We start from the raw sequence: 5,853 nt of genomic DNA, 5'->3' as shown, positions 1-5,853 counted from the left end.
ATCCTATATCTCTCCTCCTTCCCCTGACATGGTTATGGAAAGAATAATCTATACCTCCTGTCTTTACTTTTTCCACAAGTGAATATAGCTCTTGCTCCAGCAATCTGGTTTCTAACTACCACTCTAACAAAACTTTCACCACTGTCATCAATGACCTTTTAATTGAATGGCCTGTCCTCATATTATCCTCTTTTACCTTTACCTATGTTGATCATAGCTCCTACTTGAAAGTTTCTCTTCCCTTGAATTGTTACAATCTCCTAAATCACCTCCTACCTCTGAAAGATGTTACTTGGTGCCATTCACTGATTTGGGCTCAGTTTCCATATCAGTAAGATGAATTGTTGGACTAGATGATGTTTAATGTTTTTCTTTCCTAACCATAATCCCATGATCCTATAATCCTATGACCTGTTTCTTATGTCTGATCCTCAAGGGAGGCTGTTCTTTAAGGGGACCCATTAGATCCCTTGTCTTTCAGCATTCTCTGCTTTAGAAATTTCGTCCATTCCTATGACTTTATTACTTCTATAGAGATAGCTGACAAATATTTGTTTCAATCTACAATTTTTTTCTCTGACCTCTGGTCCTATATTTCTAATTGCTTGATAGATATCTGCATATAAGCATCATCCTGACACTTTAAACTCAACATGTTCAAAACTGAACTAATTTTCCTTTCTAAAATAGTTCTCCCAGTTTACTCTAGTTGACTCTTGAATTACTTGACTTTTCTCTTTACTTCAATCCTCCAACAAACCAGTTATCAGTTCCTATGCATTTTACCTCTGTATTACTTTGGAAGAATTAATTTCAAAATCGAATTTCATTAAAATATACGCCACATTTTCCTTGTCCATTAGATCAGGAAAGTCTGCAGAGAAGAGCAGAAGGAAAGAAAGATGAAGAAAGGGATATAAAGATAAGAATTAGGAGGAAAGAATATCTTTAATCACAAACAGCTTTGAATTGAATAGGCCTTGTGTATCTAAGATCAGTGTCAGTCAGGATCACAGGTACTCAGTTAGAAGGATCTTAGCATCATCTATTCCAAACTGAACCAAAAAAAAGGAAAAGAATTCCCCATTATGACATCCCCAACAAGTAGTAGGTCATCCAATCTTTACCTGAAGGTTTCCAGTGACCACTAGAACCACTACTTTTTAAGGCAGTCCATTCTACTCTGAGAGAGCTCTAATTGATAGTTGCTTCCTTTTACCAAAGTAAAATATTTCTCTGCAATCTCCACCAACTGTTACTGGTTTTGCCCTTTAGGGCTAAATAGAACAAGTCTATTCTTTCACATAACTGCTCTTCACATATTTAAAGAAAGCTATCATGTTCCCCCTGATCCTTCCATTCTCTAGGTTAAACATCTCTAATTTTTTTAAAACCGATCCTCATGTGCTATGAACTTACAAGGGCCTTCACCATCCTGATTACTCTCTCTAAAACTCTTCAATTTAATGTTCTAAAGTCTGGTGTCTGGAATTGAACCTATTACTCCAGATATGGTCTGACTAGGGTAGTGTTTATCAGCACAATAACATCCCTATTTCTAGAAGCTATTTCTCTTTTAATGCAACCCAATATATTTGCCTTTTATGGCTGATATTATCACACTTTGAACTCATATTAAGGTTGCTGCCTACTAAAATCCCTAGATCTTTTGCTAACAACACCTCCCCCATCTTATACTTATGAAGTCAATTTCCTGAAACCAAGCATGTAAAACCTTACATTTATCCTTATTAAATTTCATGTTATTAAATTCATCTCAATTTTCCTGCCTGTCGAGATATTTTTGGATACTGTTAGCATGTTAGCCATCCTAGTTTTGTACCATTTGCAAAGTTCATAAGCATATGACCTCTGCCTTTATTTAAGACAATGATAAAAATGTTAAAACACACAAGGCCAAGTATTCCCCTGGAGACCTCCTTCCAAGATGAAGTCATATCATTAATGGTTCTTTGAGTCCCATAATTTAATCAGTTTCAAATGTGTCTAAATATGCTATCTTCTAGCCCACATCTCACTATCCTTTCCATGATGAAAACACAAGAAACATTATGAAACCCTTTGCTAAAATACAGTTAAACAATATATATCATTTCCCCTGATACATCAGTTAATGCACTGTCAAAAAAGGAAATAAGGTTAGTCTGGCACAACCTGTTCTTGATGAAGCCACGCTGGTTCTGTGTGACCATCACATCCTGGGAGACGTTCACTAAACATTTCTTTAATAATACATTCTAGAATTTTGCCAGGAATTGAAGTTAAGCTCATTGGCCTACAGTTTGGAGATTCCATTCTCTTTCCTTTTTTGAAAATCAGGACATGTTCCCTTTTCCTGTCCTATAGTACCTCTTCTTCTTCACAGTCTTTAAAATATCACCGACAATTGTTCAGCCATTTCATCTGCCAGTTCTTCAGTGTTGGAAGGCAAAATACAACCGAGAAAAAAAAAACTTGGGTTAATTTCATTCAGAAGACTTTAGAAGCAGCAAAAAGTAGGTTCAAGAGCTCTTGCTACAAACAATCCAAAAGATTAATGTATTTGGATTACAAAAAAGGAAGAAACCTGTTGATTACTATCCCTTTCAAGTCATCATTAACCTTTCTCCAAGAGCAAGATACAAGAGCAAAGAGGAATGTTTCCAAACAAAGAGACTACAAAAGTCTAGTAAACGAAAGATTTTAATGAAGCCTCAATGTTTTAAAGGAAAATTAAATCGACAACTTTAATCCTAATTGGTTTGTATCTGATATGCTTTAAGAGTTTCTTTAAACTGATATAGAAACAATAGGGATAGGGAAAGAAAACCTGCTAAAATCTTAAGAATGTACAGGAGTTTTATCCTAACTATAAGAAGCATCATTTGGTACATTGTGTGTTTGGGATGCACATGAACAGTATACAAGTGTGTGTGTGTGTGTGTGTGTGTGTGTGTGTGTATACACACACACACACACACACATATATAATCCAGATTATGTTGTGCTATGTACATGTTTTTGCAATTCTTCCTGAAGATTAAAGCAGTTCATTAGAATTCAAAATACTAATCATTCTTAAGTTGGCACTTTGTTAGTCTCTCCTAAACATTGATAACTGGCTCGTTTCATAGCAGCCAAGTCTCTGCCAGGGTTTGGCAAGTTGCTACAATACTCCAGCAATAGATGAGAAGAATGCAGAGGGGGGAATGAAAATAAAAACAGTGCCACGTTTATCAACTGGAACCCAGAAACCCAGAAAAGCGAAGCTACTAGCGGCCGAGCAAACGTCACTCAAAAGCAGTCTCCTGGCTTCTTCTTACACAGTGGGCAACTTTCCTTTTGAAATCTCCATTTCGGTCTTCCCTCCACTCTTTGGCTGCGTACACGTTAGCCGATGAGTCTCCGTTAGGATCCGCCAGCATAGAAATGACACTGATCATGATGGTTTCCACGGTGTGAATGGGCAGCCAGCGTTCTTCGGGCTTTTCATAGCCATATTTGTCCTCTTCCGGTTCGTGGAGAATGGAAATGCACACGTTCCCGTTTTTGTCAACATTTAGGTGCCAGCTTTCGGTGATGAATTTCATTTCCAGAGGTCGGAGGGGATAGTCTTTGGGGAAAGTGAGATGAGCTTTGAAAACGCTGCCTTCGTAAAGGGTGTTGGGAGGACCGATGATGAGCACTTCCCAGGTCATTGCCGTCTATCAAGCCCGCCGAGAAGCCTTCCACGGGGTTTTTGTTGAGCTCTGTCAGCTGCCTTCGCAGGAGCAGCGCCGACTGCAGCTCCATCATCCTCCCGGCCAGCCTCGGGGGGCGGAGGAGGCGGGAGGCCAGGGGGCTGCGGCCCGCTGGGGAGCCAGTGTCGGGGAGACCTGGCACCTGAGGCCCAGGGCGGAAGGAAGCTCGCGGGAGGCGGGTAGGCCGCCCGGCCGCCGCGTGATGGAGCTCACCCTGCCTCACCTGGCTGCACGCTCCGCCCCTCTACAGCCAGCGTTGTCCCGCCCCGCTGCTGTCCGCCCTTGCCACCTGGCCTTGCCACGCCTTAGGGAGCTGCTGCTGCCGTGGCCTTGAGCTGCCTCCGCCTAGCCCCCTCCCCCCACTCCCCCACCCCCAAGGTCCCTCAAGTTTCTTCTATAACCTTCACCAGATCTTGCCTTCTTTAGCTCATCATGAGCTTGGGGCTGACTTTGGTCAGCTATGGTCAGGCTATGCCAGGTCATGGGTAGGCTGGCCATTTGGTAATAAATTCTTTGGCCATGATAAACCCAGGACACAAAAATACAAAATGCAATAGGAAAAACACTGTCTTTAGAGTCTGGGGTTCTGACTTCAAATCCAGCCTCTGATGTGTAATACCCGTGAGACAATTCAAATCATTTCATTTTCTTAGACATCAGTTTCCTCATCTGTGAACTAATGGGGTTGGACTAGACCTTTGAGGTTACTTCCTAAGGCTAGATTTATGATCCTTTGGGACTATGTACTGCAGCAAATGTATGGAAGGACATGGTTGAGTGACACAGGTTGGCCGGGCATAGATGGATTTCTGATCTCAAACATTGGAGGGAGTGCCCCAATATTAATGAGATCATACAGCAATTTGAGTTTTGAGAATAGCTGCCATATCTGTCCCTTTCTGTGCAAAATATTACTATCCTATTTCAGACCCTTATCACCTCCTCTCTGAACTATTAGGATAGCCTCCATGCTGATTTTCCTGAATTTAGTCCCTCCCTTCTCTATTCCATTCTTTATACCACTGCCAAATTAATCTTTCTAGAAAATAGGACTAATCAGAAAGCTCTCTTGTATTTCAAAACCTTCAGTAAATCCCAACTGCCTACTGACTAAATACAAACTTCTCAGCTTTGCATTCAGGGTCTCAATCTGACTCCAACCTACCTCTCTCTACAGCTTCTCTTTGCATACTAGAGGCTCCAGACAAATTGGGCTTATTCTTAAAAAGATTTGGTCCTGCCCTCTCCCACCTCTATTCATGGAATGGACTTCTCCCGTATGCAGCCCCCATCCCTTTCTGTTAACATTTTCTCCATTTTCCAAGGCTCAGTACAGAGGCTGCCTCCTACCTGCATGGAGCCTTCCCTCATGCTCTCACTAGAAGTGATTCTTTCTTTTGAATCATTGGCGGCTCTTTGGCCTCTCTGTTGTATTTAATAATTTTACAAGTTCCATTGTAATTAGTTATTTGTGTGCATGTCTTATCAGCCTAGCAGACTGTAAGTACCTGCTGTAACAGGGACTGTGTTACTTCATATTAGCCCTTCAACATATGTTCCTGTTTTAATCTCCTTCTCTACCATATCCTGTAGAATTGAAACCATAAGGTGACGTAGACTGTTCGTTTGCACGTAAGAAAGGAATAAGCATTTATTTAGCACTTTCTGTGTGCCAGGCACTGTACTAAGTGCTTTACAAATATTATCTCATTTGATCTTCATAACAGCTCTGGAATGTAGGTGCTATTGTTATCCCCACTTTACAGCCAAGGAAACAGAGGCAGATAGAAGTTAAATGACTTACTTGCCCAGGGTCATACACGCATTGTCTGAGGCCAGATTTCAGCTCAGGTCTTCCAGGTTCCAGGTCAAGCACTCTACCACTGTGCCACTGTGTTGCCTTTGAGAAAAACCTAATGCATGCTCATTCAATTAAATAAAGGGATATTTGTTGTAAATTAACATGACTTTATGATAATTTTACCTAAATAGGCTTACATGAGAATGTAAAAAAAAAACCCAATACTAAATTGGAGGTAAAGGCATAATTAAAACTCATTTCTTTCTATTCTAAAAAATAAACTTCATTTTGGCTCTGAATTTGTCAGCATTG

The 5,853-nt window shown here is 40.7% G+C and overlaps 1 pseudogene; it reads right to left on the bottom strand.

Moving 5' to 3' along the window:
- Positions 1-3,209: 3,209 nt before the first annotated feature.
- Positions 3,210-3,867, bottom strand: LOC110224047 (ubiquitin-conjugating enzyme E2 G1 pseudogene; annotated as a pseudogene).
- Between the last annotated feature and the right edge of the window lie 1,986 nt (positions 3,868-5,853).

The sequence above is a fragment of the Phascolarctos cinereus genome, unplaced genomic scaffold (assembly GCF_003287225.1).
Source record: "Phascolarctos cinereus isolate Bilbo 61053 unplaced genomic scaffold, phaCin_HiC Scaffold_3;HRSCAF=262, whole genome shotgun sequence".
NCBI classification, from domain to species: domain Eukaryota; kingdom Metazoa; phylum Chordata; class Mammalia; order Diprotodontia; family Phascolarctidae; genus Phascolarctos; species Phascolarctos cinereus.
Note: the sequence above shows the minus strand (reverse complement) of the source record. Positions and strands in the feature narration are given on the sequence as shown.